Source organism: Trichomycterus rosablanca, chromosome 2, assembly GCF_030014385.1.
Source record: "Trichomycterus rosablanca isolate fTriRos1 chromosome 2, fTriRos1.hap1, whole genome shotgun sequence".
Classification (NCBI taxonomy): domain Eukaryota; kingdom Metazoa; phylum Chordata; class Actinopteri; order Siluriformes; family Trichomycteridae; genus Trichomycterus; species Trichomycterus rosablanca.
The window spans coordinates 26,630,628-26,649,573 of NC_085989.1; the positions used below are offsets into that span (position 1 = coordinate 26,630,628).

Here is an 18,946-nt window from a genome sequence, read left to right on the forward strand (position 1 = left end):
GTGCTCCGGTTTCCTCCCACAGTCCAAAGACATGTGAAGGTAAGAAAGTGAGGTAAATTGGAGACACTAAATTGTCCATGACTGTGTTCAATATAACCTTGTCTGAACTGATAAACCTTGTGTAATGAGTAACTACCGTTCCTGTCATGAATGTAACCAGTGTAAAACATGACGTTTAAATCCTAATAAACAAAACAAACATCTACAAGGTGAATTAACTAGGTAGGAGTGGACAGTGAGTGGACATGGTATTTAAAAACTCCAGCAGCGCTGTTGTGTCTGATCCACTCGTACCAGCACAACACACACTAACACACCACCACTATGTCATTGTCACTGCAGTGCTGAGAATGATCCACCACCTAAATAATACCTGCTCTGTGGGGGTTCTGACCATTGAAGAACAAAGTGAAAGCAGGTTAAAAAGATATGTAGAGAAACAGATGGACTACAGTCAGTTATTGTAGAACTACAAAGTGCTTCTATATGGTAAGTGGAGCGGATAAAATAGACAGTGAGTGTAGAAACAAGGAGGTGGTTTTAATGTTATGGCTGATCAGTGTAAATACTCAAACTAATCAGCAGCACAATGGATGTAACAAACGTGAACAAATGGTGTATCTTAATGAAATGTCTTACAAATCGATGCTTGCAATGCATATTAGTTTGTTAGAATCACATGTTAAGAAATGCACATTTATCTAGCTAAATGTGATGATAACTAACAATAATAATAATAATAATAAAGTACAATGTGTTGCCTAAAATCTAAGATGCATGATGTACATTTCAGTCTTAGTACTATACTGGCAAAGAAAAAAACATAACTTGCTAATGTAGTTCAGCTTGTAACTACTATGTTAGCTAATTGGTAAGGGATTTTGCCCATCCTCTTTCTCTCTTTGTTTTGAAAGCAGTAAAGAAGGTGGTGGATTTAAAGTCTTTGGGGAGATACCTATACAGTAGTGTTAAAAAAATAGCAGTGATTTAAAAAAAGCGAATAAAGCACAAAATCATTATAAAAACTTTTATTTCCATAAATGCAAATGCACTGAAAATACTACACTTTCAATTCTAAATCAAAACATTAACAAAATTTAGCCAGTTTGTGTTAATCCTTTACAGAAAGTTAAGAAAAATGAATATTAGGCTGTTCAAAATAATAGCAGTGCCAGCATTTTTCTTTAAAAACTCAAAAAATGTATCTATAAACTGAAAAAAAATGGTTGAGGTTTCACTTTACTTTAAATTACTGAACTAATATTTAGTGGCATAACAATTGTTTCTGAGATCTGTGTTGCATGGAGTCGAATAACATCTGGCACCTCTGAACAGGTATCCAGTCCAGGATGATTAGACTACATTCCACAGTTCTTCTGCAATTTTGGTTTTGCCTCAAAAAAACGTGTTTCAGATATCAGAACACAAGTTCTCTATGAGATTGAAGTCAGGGGATTGGGCTGGCCACTCTATTACCTCAATCTTGTTTGTCTGTAACCAAGATGTTTTGGGTCATTGTCATGTTAAAACACCCATTTGAAGGACATTTCTTCTTCGACATAGGGCAACATGATCTCCTCAAGTATTCTGATATATTTAATCTGATCCATGATCCCTCGTATGTGATAAATAGGTGTAACACCATGGTATGAGAAACATCCCCATATCATCATTTTGTACCACCATGCTTTACTGTCTTCACAGTGAACTCTGGCTTGAATTCAGTGATCGGGGGTCGTCTGACATACTGTCTACGGCCACTAGACCCAAAAAGAAAATTTTTGCTTTTACCAGTCCACAAAATGTTGAGCCATTTCTCTTTGGACCAGTCAATGTGTTCTTTGGCAAATTGTAACCCATTCAGGACACGTCTTTATCTTAACAACGGGACTTTGCAAGGAGTTCTTGCTGGTAAATTGGCTTCACTTAATCATCTTCTGTACTCACTGGTAACTTCAGATGTTCCTTGAACTTTCTGGAGGTGATCATTGGCTGAGCCTTTGCCATTTCGGCTTTTCTTCGATCCCTTCGCTTCCTTCTGCATCTTTCAGGTTTTGGTTTTCACTTCAAAGCATCTGAGATCATTTTAGCTGAACAGCCTATAATTTGCTGCACTTCTCTGTATGTTTTTCCCTCTACAATCAACTTTTTAATCAAAGTACGCTGTTCATCAGAACAATGTCTGGAACAACCCATTATACCCAGTATTTCAGAAGGAAATGCGCTATGACCAACCTGTGCAACATTTGCCACCCTCCTACCTTAAATAAGGGCCAAAATTGACACCCGTTCTTCTGCAGAATGAATGACTTCACCAATTGAAATCCTCACTGCTATTATTTTGAACAACCCCCTTTCAATCAATGCTTCGATTACTCAGAATGAACAGCATGCATGTCCTAATTGTTGGGTTTGTTTTGTTTTCATTACTCTACTACACTTTCAAGTAAATTTTTTGCTATGTAGAAATAGCATTTCTACTAAAAACAGTGATTTATCAGGTTAATGGTGTTGGACTGCTATTTTTTTGAACACCACTGTATGTCTAGTAGTAAGAATACAAATAAACCAGCTTGGATCTGTTTTTTTAATGTTAGATCTGCTTGGGGAAAATGAGCAAACTAAATATTTTACCTGACTTTGTCTTAAAATATACTTAATGTATAGAATAATTTTATGCAGCAGTAATTATGCATGTTTGTGAACACTATATGGCCAAAAGCATAAACTTGTTGGACAATCCGTTAAAAAAAAAAACAGGGGTATTAAAATAGTGACCTCTATATGATATTTACAGCCAGAACAACAGCCACTCTTCTGAATGGGCTAGACCTTAAAGTATGTCTGTGAATATTTGTGCATTTGTATGACTGCGCCTCAATTAATGTTCTAGTTTATTCCCAGGCTGTTCAGTGGGGCTGAGCTCAGGGCTCTGTGCAGGCCACTTGAGTTTCTTTAAACCAAGTTTTTCTGTGTAAATGTCTTTATAGACCTTGCTTTGTGCACAGAGGCACAGTCATGCTAGAACAGAAAATGACCTTTTTAAATGGGATTGTTAAAGCATGTATTTTTCTTTATATAATTGATTTACTTATTTATTTTTAATGCATTTTCTCCCCTTTTCTCCCGATTTTCAGCGCGTCCAAGTTTTACCCAACTGCATTATGCTTCCTCTCTACCGGTGCTGACCCCCACCTCGATTGAGAAGAGCGAACTGACACATGCCCCCTCCAACATGTGCAGTAGCCGACTGCATTTTTTTTACCTGCATGAAGCGATCAGCCCTGTGCATGGAGAGCCACACGCTGATCAGCATTATTCCTCTACTCAGTGCAGACGCCATCAATCGGCCAACAGAGGTCATAATTGCATCAGTTATGAGGTCCCTATCCAGCTCCCTACCCTGTATAAACAACAGCCAAACATTGTTCATATAGCCGCCCACCCGGATGGCAGAGCTGAGATTCGATACAATGTATTTGAAATCCCAGCTCTGGTGTGCTACCGTATTTTACCGCTACACCACCTGAGCGGCATAATTGATTTATTACACCTGTTAGCAATTGTTGTGGCTGAAACATATGAATTCAAAAATTAGAATGGTTGTTCTAATACTTACATACAAATATAAATTTATTTTGTCCACAGTGTAGTTTAAGATTTTGGAGGTCTTTTGTGACAGTGTGAGAACTGGACTCAGTAAGCACAATAAAGCCACTCCTGAAGATGAATAAAATAGTGCTTGTAACGAGTTTAGTTGCCAGTACATTTAGATTGTTTATTTTCACACTTTTCTCCTCACATAATCTCTGCCAGTTATTTTATTTCAATATTCTTGCCACTTGAATCACCTTGTGCTGCTCTGAGCAAACTGACACTAATACGTGTGCTGGCTGTGTCTTATATAGAGTAGTATAGTGCACCTAGGCACACTATGCATTCTGTAAATCATCCATCTCTAGTGGGGGCATCTCAACAACACAGCAAAGGCTGCAGTTGTATAGCATGCTTCCTTTTCTTAGAACACACAACTGTGCTTGGCTAGGTTGATAGCACTGCCTGGGATTTAAACTCAAGAGTTTGAGACCCAAGCAGTGGTGGGTTAGTGCACTGGATTGCTGTGCCTCCAAAGAGACTTTATTTTTTGTTTTTTTGTTATTTTTTGCAGTAAATTATAAAAAAAAATATTTTCTGTTATGTTTTTTAGCTGTGGTTCATTTCTGTAGTTGAATCCCAAATGTGTTTCTGCTGGATGTATAGTGTTCTAGATAGACTGTAGAATTCCATTCCTGCATTTATCAGGCTTTATGTAATTACAGTAGACTAATTTAATTGGTTCTGAAGGGCTGTTCTTAAGTCAAAATGTTTGTTAGTTAAACCTATTTTTCCCATAAGAAATAATGTAAATAGAATTAATCTGTGCCAGACCTCCCAAACCACCCCCTTACCTAAGCTTTCTAATGTCTTAAATTGTCTTTTGTTATAAATACAAGTGTATTTTTGCTTAAATCTTAAATTATAGAATAGACATTCCTGTAATAAACAACAATACACAGTAGTAGTACTGTACATAAAACACACCACATTTCAGTACAGTAGTATGTGTGCTTTACTATACATCATAATAAATTACCTTCTTTTTGTTTTATAAAATGTATCTACCAGAAACAACAATAACTCTCATTTCTCTATTATTTCCTTCTTTATTTTAAGAGTTTTATTTTGTGGGTGTAATTGCACGAAAGAAAGAATACTTTACTCAGCGGACTTCCTTCTTCTCTCTCACTCACTGTCCCTTCTGTCTGATGCACAGTGACAGCTACCTGCAGGAGTAATTATACAACACAAATAGATATGTTCATTTTCTCAGCGCTACACTTCCTCTGCACATTCTTTGGGGACATTTTAATATTGAATTTTACAAAATATAAAGAAAACACCGAAAAAACACCGTTCACTGTCCGAATGTTCACTCACTGTATATATATACAGTGGGGAAAATAAGTATTTGATCCCCTGCTGATTTTGTAAGTTTACCCCCTTACAAAGACTTGAACAGTCTATAATTTTTATGGAAGGTTTATTTTAACAGAGAGAGACAGAATATCAACAAAAAATTAAATAAAAAAAAACATTAAATAAAAGTTATAAATTAATTTGTATTTAATTAAGGGAAATAAGTATTTGATCCCCTACCAACCAGCAAGAATTCTGACCCCCACAGACCGGTTATGTGCACAAAAGGCACACAAGTTAGTCCTGTCCCTGTATAAAAGACTCCTGTCACAGAATCAGTTTCTTCCATTCAAATCTCTCGACCACCATGGGCAAGACCAAAGAGCTATCAAAGGACGTCAGGGACAAGATTGTAGACCTGCACAAGGCTGGAATGGGCTACAAGACCATCAGCAAGAAGCTTGGTGAGAAAGAGATCACTGTTGGTGCGATAATTCGAAAATGGAAGAAATACAAGATCACAGTCAATCACCCTCACTCTGGAGCTCCATGCAAGATCTCACCTGGTGGGGTAAGAATGATTCTGAGAAAGGTGAGGTCAGCCCAGAATTACACGGGAGGAGCTTGTCAATGATCTCAAGGGAGAAAACCATTAGTAACACACTTTCTTAATGGATCGAGATCCTGCAGTGCCCGCAAAGTCCCTTTGCTCAAGAGCTCATGTACAGGCCCGTCTGAAGTTTACCAATGAACACCTTTGGCATCAACTCCACTCGCCGTGTTTGGAGGCAGAGAAATGCCCAGTGGGGATGGTGTTCTTGGGGTCATATCCAGCATTTCTCTGCTCCCAGCTCCCTTGAGATCATTGACAAGCTCCTCCCATGTAATTCTGGGCTGACCTCACCTTTCTCAGAATCATTCTTACCCCACCAGGTGAGATCTTGCATGGAGCTCCAGAGTGAGGGTGATTGACTATGATCTTGTATTTCTTCCATTTTCGAATTATCGTGCCAACAGTGGTCTCTTTCTCACCAAGCTTCTTGCTGATGGTCCCATTCCAGCCTTGTGCAGGCTGGTAAACGTACAAAATCAGCAGGGGATATATATATATATATATCCCCATATATATATATATATATATATATATATATATATATATATATATATATATATATATATATATATATATATATATATATATATATATATATATATATATAGAGAGAGAGAGAGAGAGAGAGAGAGAGAGAGAGAGAGAGAGAGAGAGAGAGAGAGAGAGAGAGAGAGAGAGAGAGAGAGACGTCACGTGTTTAGCAAATTTTGATTCGTAATCCGAAATTTGTCCGTACGTTAAGTTGAAAAAGATCGTTCGTAACCCAGAATCTGCGTATGGTAAACCGTTCGTAACCCAAGGGTCCACTGTATTTAGTTTAGCTAAATTTACGGGTGGCACAGTGGCTCAGTGGGTAGCACTGTTGTCTCACAGCAAGAAGGTCCTGGGGTAGATTCCCAGGTGGAGCAGTCTTTTCTGTGTGGAGTTTGCATGTTCTCCCCATTTCCGCTGTGTTTGACAAAACTTGTGAATTGATGAATCTTGATGTAACTACCTGTTCTGTCATAAATGTAACCAAAGTGTGTAAAACATGACGTTAAAATCCTAATAAATAAATTAAATGCTAAATTTAATCATTTAGTATGGCTGCATTTGTTAGCACAAATTTCCCCTCTCTAAAAAACCCAGTAAACATCATTACCCACATAGCTCCACTGCAAACCCAAGGATACAGATTAATCCCAAACATGTCTTGGTTAATAAACTATATTTGGAATAAAAGAGAAATTGTATAAATTAAATGTTTGGTTAAGCCGAGCTTTTGAAGTTTGGGTTAAATTGGAGGATTTCAATGAGGTGGTATGTAAAAGATTTTTCACTTAACATATCAAAGGCTACAGAGTATAAACCAGAAGGAAATGGCTTAAACCATTCACACATGGTCTGTAATTTGGTGAATTTATGCTGGGTGCTTGGACTTACTAGAAAATCTCACTGAGCTGATAAACTCCTAAAGGCTTTCAAATCCCCAAGTGACAAACTGCATTGATTGACTACCCTTGTAACTTTGGCCTTTAGTTGATGCTCCTAGTTTGGTCAATTTGTCATCCACTGGCAATCAGTCACTTGTGAAGCTGCATCCACAAGCATCGGCCACCTACAGTCTCTGGTGCACCTCAGAGTACGGCCCTAAAATAAATCACCTGATTCAATCCCTGTCAGGGGAAATCTGATTCCATCTGATCAATACTTTTAGTGATGCTGGGGTAGAAAGAAGAGGAGCTTAATATGCAACGAGATTCCTGCTGCTGAATTTTAAAACTGGAATGAATACATTTTTTTTTTTATAGAATTCGCTGTACACTGAGACCGGAGCTCTTTAAACCTATAATCCATATGTGACGGATACGGGTGTATGATAAATGCTGTAAACGAGTTAGGGGCGACTCTAAAAGCTGGATACATGGTGATAAAATGCATTACAGCTATAAGTGACAGTTGAGTTCAATTTACAGAGCATGGCTAGCAATAATGTTTGATATTTAGCAGGATAGAAGTGTAGCATAATTGTATATAACATTGTACAAAAAAATAGCTAAAGTTTATTTTTATATTCAAACATCCAGAAACACTGTGCGCAAAGCAGCAATACACTCTGGACAAAAAGTGCAGTGGTAGCTCAGAGGTTAAGGCACTTGACTAGCATTTGGAAGGTCCCGGGTTCAAGCCCACCACTGCCAGGCCGCCGCCATTGGGCCCTTGAGCATGACCCTTAACCCTTTATTGCTTTGATTATGTTCAGTTGCAATTGTAAATCTGCTTTTGCTAAAAGCTTCTGCTCAATGGCCATACATGTAATGCCAATCCAGTGCAAGGCTACTCACTCACACCAAGGGGAATTTTAGAGAAGCCAATCCTTTATCTGAATGTTTATGGGAGGCAGAAGAAAAACCCTTGAGGATGCAGGGAGAACATTCAGACCTCCTCACAAACAGTGACCTAAAGCTTCTACTCAATCACCTGCAACACCTTCCTGAACGTACTGACTGTAGCCGTTCTGTTGCTATGCACGCTTTATTACCTTCCTTCTGACTGAATGATGTTTGCATGGTGGACCCATCTCTGCACTGAAATGGCACAAACAGGGCATTGACATGGTAGAATCAGGCACAGTGGTGTTGTTGGGATTTGTATATGCTTTTTGAACTGGAAAAAGAGGTTTGTTTGTTAGCACTTGGTGTAGATGTACAGTTAAAGAGCTATTTTATGCACAATAATCCTCTTGGCTTTATATTTTTGGTTGGAGCACTATTCTCCTGCTAACATTGACATTGGGGTCTTTGAAATTCCAACACTGCTGCACTTAGCAGTACAATTAGTACAACACACTACCATGTTATTATCATGACAGTGGCATGGCATTGCTGAGAACAGTCCAAATAACATTAAGTCAGTGTTGGTTCTTTTTGTTTGGTAAATAAGATACAGTTGAGTAATAAAATTTACAAAGTAATAGTACGTGTAGTGTAGAATATAATCAATGAATGTATGTACTGGGAAATTGTACCTAATAAAGTACTTAGTGAGTGTATATTGATGTATTTTAGATATAGTATTCACAGTGGTTGCTTTAAGACTGTACATTCACACCTGCATTTTGCTTTTAGCCCGACATCTTATTCTTTGTGGATTTCATTTCCCGAGAGATGTGGTACTTTCTTATATTAAGAAAAGTTCTTCTCTAAGAAGGCTCAGACTAAAATAATTTCACACTGGGATCTCCTTTCTTTTCTGAAATCAAGCACTTGTGCCAGCCAGGTACTTACAAACCTTTGCCTTTCTTCTCACTCGGTGGTTGTTTCTACCATTGTACTTACTAAAGTAGAGTTTTATATTTTTTCCTCTGTCTTTCTGTTTTGTGTTCCACTAGGTACAAGGCAAGGTTACTGTTCTTCATTTTTATTCATTTTTCTTGTTTATATCCAATAAATAAAATTCTCTAAAAGCCTGTTTTACTGTTTTATGCCAGTTCTTTAGCAGATGACTGGGGACCTAAGCTTTAAATGGTTACACAGTGCCACTTCCTCTGGATTTGCAGCACTTTTCTGAGAATGTGTCAAATGTTTGTTGGCAAATATGAGTACATCACATACCTACAAGCTGCTGTAGTTGAACATTTTAGAACAACTTGCTTCAAGAGAAGTGAGGCTTTTTTTCGGTCTTAGATATTTTACATTTACCTAACTACAGAGGGTCTCGATGTGTTAATATTGATGTTGTCATGTGTAAAACATGACGTTAAAATCCTAATAAACAAACATACATTTAAGAGTAAAAAGATGCAGTCCACCAGTTGGCATGTTTTTGAATGCAACAGAAGCTGAAAAATACAGCAAAAAAGTCAAGTCAAGTCAAGTCAACTTTATTTATATAGCGCTTTTTACAATAGACATTGTCTCAAAGCAACTTTACAAAATCCAGGACCAACAGATACAAAAACCCCTGTTGAGCAAGCCGAGGGCGACTGTGGCAAGGAAAAACTCCCTGAAAATTACAGGAAGAAACCTTGAGAGGAACCAGACTCAGCAGGGCCCATCCTTCATTGGTGGCCTGGAGATGTGAAGTTTCTGTGTATGTGCCAGCAATTTTGAAATTTCCTATAATAAAATTTCAGTTATCATTCACAAATCCTTCCTCTAGAAAGGCAGCCCTTGCCTGCTATCATTAATTTTGCATGCCCATGCCAAACCCACAGAAAATTTATAGAGGATTTTAAAATCAGGGAAACCCCAAAATCCTGCATCAGGTGCTTTTGTGACATAATTAATCTTCTGACTTGAAGCCCATAAAAAGTTTATGAAGGATTTTAAAATTAGGGGAGCCCAAATGTCCTTGGAAAATTTACTATTGTTTGCTAGGTGGAATGAGCCAAAAATGAATGACACAAAAAGTGTTTTTTTTGTTATCTTTATACTCTATCTTTAACTCTTTTTTTTCTGCTGTAATTTGAAACAAAAGCAACACTGTCTGAAAGCTAGTTTCCTGCATGTCAGTTTGTTTTATATCTTTGTCCTTAAAATACCATCTCTTCTGTGTAAAGATGATGTATACATTTAATCTTTTTGAACTGGCACAAACAAAAGTGGTTAAAAACATATGTAAAAATGCTACATTGCTTATTTGTAGATAGTTTAGATACATATATTATATGTTTTGGTTTATCTAATAAATACATTGCCCTCAGCTTTAAACCTGGATGATTACGATATACTCCTAAATGTTAGCCAATGTTTTTTGTAATAGGATTTTCATATTTTAAGTACAGTATATTTGTTCAATGAATATTATATGGAAGTAGTGCTACAGTAAAGTGTTATGAACATAAAATTGATTAGCAGCTTAGTAGCTGTACTTAAACCCTTATATAACAGGCTGGACGTAGGGATATATTAAATCACAGCTTAAGGCACTTATAAACTAATAAACTCTCATGACATCCAGCTGCCATGACATGATTACTTCAGAGTAGATTTTTGTTTGGTTGTTTTTTTTTCCTGGTACATCAGTTTGCTCCCACCTCTCACAAACATAGCAGTAGATGTATTGACCGCTTTGGCTTGAGGTGAAAAAAAGGGAACTTTTTACTTCACTTTTCTGGTTGTAAAGTGATGGCCATAGGACATCCATACCTATACACTATATGCACTTGCTTGCTCTGGGTCTTTCAAACACATATTTCTTATATCTGCAGAAATAATTCTATTTATTAACAGAAAGCAGCATCAATAAACTAAAAAAAAATTGAACATGCAAACTCCACACAGAAAGGAGCTGGACAACTCCACAGCTTTCTTGCTATGAGACGGCCCACACAGCCACTGTAATTTATTATTACTACTTTTTAAAAAATTTTTAAAAAGTTTTAATTGGCCAGCTTGAAACTAATCAACAGATGGTGTTTATAAGCAATATTGAATATTTTCTAAAAAGAAAGAAAAAGAGAATGATCGGTACTGAACTGTACAGCAGGGCCCAATGAAATAAGATAAGATTTTCTTTTATTGATTCCAATGGGTGAAATTTGAGTGTCATAGCAGCTCCAGCACAGCGTAAGTACAGTAAATAGAGTAACAGAGTACAATAAAAATATTGACTATCAAAGCAGTATACTTAAACTCTTTTTAAATATAAAAATAGATTTAATAAATAAAATGCATACAATTTAAAGCTTGTAAGCTTGTTTTAGTAAGCATCATTGTCTTTTCAGAATTCCTGTCACAACTATGTTTTGTCTACCTTAGAGTGTCATGACACAGAATTACTTGTTGACTTGACACCCTGTGTAAAGTGGATATGATATAGTGGTGGGAAGCAAAGTGATCAACCTGTAGTTTAGGACACATCCTAACAACACATTCACAATACAGTGTAGTACTAGTGTGTTAGCAAAGCTGTGAGGGTAATTAATTAACATGTTGCAGCATTATAGTTCATTTTTCTTAGCAAACCATTCTTAGTTTCTAGGTTTAGTTTCCTGTAATTGACTTGTGATTTTAAAAACAACCATTTTTCTTTTAGATTTAGTTCCTTAGATTTTTCTGTGATGTGTCCTAGTACATGAGTCTATTTCTGTTTTGTTCAATGATGTGTTATGCCCCAGTGCTGTTTGCAGAAAACCAACTCCATTTCATAATGCTCTTACCGAATTGTTCTATATCGTTTTTTTTTCTTAATTAATTAATTAATTTATTGGTTAATTAAACAACAGTACACATTCCTGTGTTTGTGTTTTTTATAGGCACAAATATTTGCTTTTTATTTTTCTCAGAGAAGTTTTGCGAACTGTAGTAGATGACAGCATTATACTTCAGCTTATTATTGTTTTCTCTGTATATTTTGTTTCTGCTGCTTTCGGGGCATCGGGGTATTATTGTTGATATTAGTCTGATCACTGTGTGACACATCTGTCTGGAAGCAATTACTTTTTACTTACTTTTTACTTACTGATTTTTATACTAGCAAACTGACAGGAAGTTTTAAGGTATTTGCTAGGATGTAGCTTTTTTACCATTGTGTTGATTAATTATTTAGTGCCTAGAAACTTTTGAAAGCCCCTCTTGGCATGCTTAATACTTTTTGAGTAAAATACTTCTAATTCATTTCAACATTTTAATAAAACAGGGTGCTGTTTATTGCAGCAGTAATATTTGAAACTTAATTTATTTTCTTGAAATATATTAAACCTTGTGTCTGTGGAATTAAGTGCCTATTCTGTCAAAAGAGCATGTTGGACGAGAAGGCCTGACTCATTATCGAAGTTTCAAGTCAACCGAAAGGTAAGGTCAGAGATCTTTGCATTTAAATAAGTAGGAGGTATTTCCAGTTAGTTTTGCCCATATAGTTCATGTAATTTAGTGTCAGAAGATTTTTCCCCATGAATTTAATATTTTCACTTGCTGTGCTATTCACCGTGTAGTGTGATTGATGTAACGTGACACCCAGAAAAGATTAAAGGAGTTTGTTTTTTTGTAGGTCTGATGGGGACATGTCAGATCGCAGTGTGATCATTAGTTAATTGAATGTAGTCATTTAGCTCCAATCATTAACTGTTTAAATTTGTGTCAGCAAGGATATGAATCTAATCAGTAAATTATGGGACTTCAAAAATGATCTGTTGTGATCTTTATACACCACCCTTCTTCCCTTTGAACATCATATTTTGCCAGTATTGCATCACTGGTCCATTTTATTAGTCTCTTTCTGTGCAAGTACTGTGAGTAAAAGCAAAAAAGAAAGGCAATGATACATGAATTCATAATGCTGTCCAATATTGATCTAAAAAGAACTTTTCTGACCTTTCTCATTTCTTTTCTCTCAAAACATCAAAAGATTGGATTATGGTTCCAAATCAAACCAAATGGTGTTGTCAATTACCCTTTGCACCTTCTATGCATTATAAATACATTCCATTTGTAAATTAAGTAAATTATTGATGGCAGATTTGGTGCTTCAAAAAACATGGTCACTTTCTAAGACAATTTTGATACTTTCTAACCATGTCTGCATGGAGTTCCTACGTTTAACTACAATAGGTTTTCTTAAATCTCCCAAAACATGCAGGAGGAAAATTGACTACTAAGTTTATATAAGTGAATGTGAGTGTAGGTAAATGAATGAGTTTGTGTTGCTCCGTGATGGATTGGTGCCCTGCCCAGGGTGTATTCCTGCCTCGCACACAGTGTTTTCTGGTTGCACCAGACACAACTTAGACACTGACCAGGACAAAGCCAATGAAAAAGGTTACATATCAAAGATGCAACTGTTGGCACCCAGGTGGCGTAGCGGGATATTCCGCTAGCACACCAGCGCCGAGATTCTGAACTCCTCGGTTTGAAACTCGGTGTTGCCACCATCTAGCGGGCATTATTGGCAGTGCCTGTCGCAGACACGTGTCTGCTAGGGCGGGGATGACTGGACTATGTGGCTGCACTCGGGTCGGAGGAGGCGTGAGCTGCAATCAGGGATCCCCAGCAGCGGAAGACAGATTGATTACGCTAAATTTTCAAAAAATATTCAACTGTTTAGTTTAACGTATAAGGCAAATATTTAGCCTTTTGGTTAATCATATTAATTTAAACAGTATTAACTGATTAGACCAAAACAAATTTAGTGCTAGTGAGATTATTGGCCCCTGAATTAGGATGCCTAAGCAAGCATTAAGTAAGTGTGCATGGAGTATTTGGACCTGAGGCTACTTCATATGTAACTTCAAGTAGGCTGAGCCAACATATCTTGCATGGGTGCAATTACTCTGGCCTGTAAATGAAAAATATGAAGCTGTGACTAACAGTGATCGCCGAGATGAGCTAATGAACACACTTTGATTTAGCTAATTGTATAATTAACTGGAAATATACTTAGCTACTTGAAATCTTCTTGCTTTTCCTCACTATCACTCTCACTCTGCTTTAAATAATCTCTTTTAACTCAAGATCTCCTCCCTCACAGCAAGGGGGCATCTTAATGATTGAAGCTTTGTGCATCAAATTCATTATCTCTGATTGGTTTGATAGGGGCCAAGCCAATGCTTTAATGGCCAGTTTAATAAGTATTCAAAGCCCCCATCTTGCCACTGAATAGAGCTTTTGGCTGTATTCTCCCTTTACTGCTGAGAGCTAAATGCCAAAGCCAAGTTGCTGAACAGATTGTGTCGCAAGAGAGAATCCACATAAGCAGTGGCTGCTCATATTATAATATGTGGTATATTATAATCAGGGCCCTACTAAATTCATGGGGAAATGTGCTGATTTTCAAGGACCTTGTACAGTATTTAAAAAATCACAGATTTTTAAAGGAAAGCACCACATTTCACGGCAGTCATTAAATAACACTCATAAATTGAATGATAGAATCAATGAAGGCTACAATGCACAGCCTACCTTAATGGTTGAAAGACGAAAATACTCGCAGTTACCTACGTAGTGTTTTTAGCTGCTTAACACTTCAACATCTTGGATATTTTGTAAGTTTATAAAGTAAGAAATAAACTGTACATAGACAAACTATTGGGAGCATAATATTTCTGGCTTGTTGTTTTGAGTCGCAGCACAGATTACACAGAGATGATCACATTTGTAGAGAAGCACCCTTTTCCTTTGATTATGGAATCCTCAAAGGGACAAAATGCACTCAGTACGTAAACACGTACATCGAACATTGTCAGCACACTGCACCACAGTAAAGACTCCTAGACTACCTTAATTATGATGCCATATGATTGCAAAGACTGCTTCATATTGCATATTGCGCCTCACATTTCATATGCTACATGAATGAAAAATGTTAAATCAAACACACCCTAAAAAACCTTTTGAATTTCACAGCAAATTGCATACTTCACGAGAAACATCTAATTTCACAGGAAATGACTCATTTCACCGTCCGTGACACAATTTTCATGGTCGTGAATTAGGTGGGGCCTTAAATATTATATAAACTGTACTATTAAACAGTACATCTCACTGCACCATATTCATCACACTCAGAATTCCGAATTCTCTTTACAATGCTACTAAACTGTTTAGTGTCCAATTATAACTAGCAGTGAGCACATAGTAAGGCTTCACTACCTTATGTATTCTGAGGATGTTAAAGCATCCAAGGCAATGAAGAAGCATCATATTGAAGAATACTTGTTTAAGAGTCAAGGTACAGAGATACATGTAAAAATAATTTTCTAAAGTGTGTAAGAATTGTGTTAGGTCTCCAAGCAACTGCATGTTGAAAGAGCTCATAGGCTGCACTGCCTTGGTTGGGATTTTTTTTCTTCTGATGTACCCTTAGCCACTATGTAACATTTCTTATTTTTAGTGGTCTTTTTTAAATAAAACCAAAAATATTATTTAATTTCATTTTTTTTTATTAACTATCTACTTGGCAGATTTCTATTTACAGCTTCTTGTGATCTTGTATTATAATGTTTTAATTAAAGTTGACAGACCTGTGAAGGACATGCAGTAACATTCTTGCAACTGATGTATTTCTGTGACTGAATGATTGGAACACATGGTTTATTTTCTTAAAACAAATAAGTATAACATGTTTGTGTTCCTCTAAAAGTGTATTGTTACATTTTTTTATTTTATAAATTCTAGTTTCAGACCATATATTTTTGTAAATCAGCAATGTCACTTGTCACAATGATTACTGTATAAATATATATGTACAAATTTGAAATAATGGTCTTTTTGCAAATATAAAAATGACTGTGTACATGAAAAGATTTTCTCCAATTAAATTATAGATTAAGACTGAGGTGTTTATATGTACACTCTACTCAACAATCTGATAAGAATCTCCATTTACATGCACGCTACAAGTAATCCAACCCAAAATGATGTGCATGTGTAGAGTACCACTTAGTGTACATGTTACCATGACAGTAAGCATCACGTGAGTCCAGTTAGAGGAGCAGCAGAATATTATCCTGTGGGTGTATTTTTAATTGCCTTATAAATATGGCAGACTCAGGAAAAAGTTATTCACGTGTGTGAGAGTGAGAGAGAGAGAGAATGTAAAATTTTGACTTAACATTTTTTTGGTTTGATGTGTTTAATGTTTTACAATTAAAATTTTTTTGTTTTAGTTTTTGGTTTGTTTTGTCTTGGGGTTTTTTTCAGCCTTGACAAGCGTGAAATTATTATGCTGATGTAAACCTGGTTAGTTTATTATACTTTATCAGTTCTGACTTTTGTGAAGGGACTTGACTCACTCGCATTGCGAGTTTATCATGTGCAATTTTACAACTGCACTGAATAAGCATCTTTTTGATATTTCTTTCTTACTTTGCACCTCATTACAGCTTATTTACCGGTAGCGCTATGCACTGCAAGCCAACTTATTGACTATGATAAATTTGTTTAATATCCTCTTCCATGGACTCACAGCACAAACAAGTATTCTCTAATAAAAGCCAAACTGCAATAACGACTAATGCAGTTTGTCATTTGCATTATTCAGGGCAACGTGAGTTCAGTTACATCAATCAGTCAGTGAGAAATGAATAAAGCAAACCAATTGCCCAAATATTAGGCTTCTTAGAGGCTAGACAGCTGGCAAAACTGTTAGAGGCCAAAGCTGCTGCTCTAAGCATTTCTGATTTTATGCTTTAGAAAAGCATCTTTGGCTAATACCACCACGCTGATGTGTACATGTTTTGTAATTTGTCAAAACTGTTGTAGCAAAAAATATTATTATTAAATTTTTTTAAATATATCTGGTGAAAACCATTTGGTCCAACTATTGCTTTGTATGATTATGCAATGTTGAGTCTGTATAGAGTAATATTACAGGAACAGGTGCACCCTATGGTGCAAACACTCTTTTCTAATTATGTAATATTCCAGAATGATGAAGCCCTTATACCTACTGATAAATATTTAAGAGTGGAACACTACGTTAAATTCAAATGTCTTTAATTGCCTCCTCAATCACCAGATTTTACCATAAATTAGGCTTTTACCTTGTTGATGCTTTAAAGAACTGGTCAATTAACTCATTAAAGAATACTTTATAGGACTTGTATAACATTTTAAAGCTGTTCTTGGTGGCCCTACCTATTATATTCTCAGTATTTATTTATAGACATGGATTTTTTATTTTAATGCATTTTCTCCCCTTTTCTCCCGATTTTTAGCAAGCCCAATTATTACCCAATTGCGTTATGCTTCCTCTCTACTGAAGCTGACCCCCGCCCCGATTGAGGAGAGCGAACTGACGCACACCCCCTCTGACGTGTGCAGTAGCTGACTGCATCTTTTCACCTGCACAAGGCAAGTTCATATGTGGATCAGCTTTGTGTACGTAGAGACACACCTGATCGCATTATCCCTCAACTCAGACGGCATCAATCAGCCAGCAGAGGTTGTAATTGCATCGGTTATGAGGTTTCTATCCGGCTTTTCCCTCCCTGTATGAACAACAGCCAAACGCCGGATGGCAGAGCTGAGTTTCGAACCGACGAGTTGCTGCTGCGCCACCTGAGTGATCTTTAATCTAACATCCTCATCCATATCCTCGTTCATATTCTTTAAAATTGAACCAGAACAGAAATGACATGACAGAAAGAAACAGCTATTCTCTTTATTCAAGGTTAGCTAAGGTAATCAAAGCAGTGTCTAAACTTTAATAAATAAAAATCCTGTCTAGACACAATAGATAAAGCAGACTCCAGATTTTCTTTCTGCCAACTTTAATGTGAAACACTGAGCGACCCACCTGTTTTATTTAAAATCAGCATGAAATTTTGAACAGTTTTATTATGCACTTCTGATCACATCTACCTACGTTCTATCTTTGTAGAAATATCACTTTATTTCTGAAGCCATACTTTTATTGCAACCAGCAGTTTATGATTGTATATAATAACCTCTTTCCAGAGGTTTAAGTCAAACCCATGACCTCAGAATCCATACTGCATCTTGTCTACAAGCTGCAGTACACTGCATCAACACATATCAAACATCAAACATATCATTTTAAGACATTTACCTTAGCTCTGTATGCTTATTTGATTTTACATTTAAAAAAAACATTACTTGGCCACTTAAGTGTAATTTAAGACACCTACTGCCTCCACATGTATGTTCAGTTAGTGCCAACTCAGTAGGAGATGGTCCTTACTTGATGTTAATATATAATTATTCCATCAATTTCGAAGTCTTAAAAGGGCCAAAAATATGTATTGCCCCCAGAGAGAATTTTTCTTTTCCCTTACTGCTATATTTCCCACCAGCACATTGATAATTACTGACCACTTCTCTGTAATTGGCATATTTAAATTAATTACAGGTTGGAAACATTTATTAATTTTTTTGTGGACTGTACCCAACCGCCAAAGCTTTAATGAAGACTTTAAAATAATTTTTGAAAGTTTTCAACTTTGTCATTACTATTACACTGCACAAAGCATCATAAGACCTTAAAACTTAAATTAATGACATTTAAAGCATATGCCACCACAATATAAAGCAGGAAATGACTCACTACAGTACAGTACAGTACAGTACAGGCTTTATTCTTTAATACACCCCTCAATCAAATATTCACCTATAATTTAAACAAAATGACTTTTGATTGTAATAGCTGCAACTACCTACAACTACCTATGCCTGCCTGCTACAAATGGTGCCTTTACAGTCAAAAGACAGCTGAGAACCTAGACAAGAATGCTTTTACTGACACACACATACACTGATCAGCCATAACATTTAAACCTTGTTTCTACACACACTGTCCATTTTATCAGCTCCACTTACCATATAGAAGCACTTTGTAGTTCTACAATTACTGACTGTAGTCCATCTGTTTCTCTACATACTTTTTTACCTGCTTTCACCCTGTTTTTCAATGGTCAGAACTGCCACAGAGCAGGTATTA

The 18,946-nt window shown here is 36.5% G+C and overlaps 1 long non-coding RNA gene across 2 annotated transcripts in view; it reads right to left on the reverse strand.

The window, feature by feature from the left end:
* Positions 1 to 4,695: 4,695 nt before the first annotated feature.
* The window catches only part of LOC134331713 (uncharacterized), a 28,813-nt gene continuing 14,562 nt past the window's right edge, over positions 4,696 to 18,946 (reverse strand). For both annotated transcript variants that reach the window (XR_010015158.1, XR_010015159.1), the window contains one exon: positions 4,696 to 4,823. This is a non-coding gene — a long non-coding RNA (uncharacterized LOC134331713). The remainder of the gene's footprint in view (positions 4,824 to 18,946) is intronic.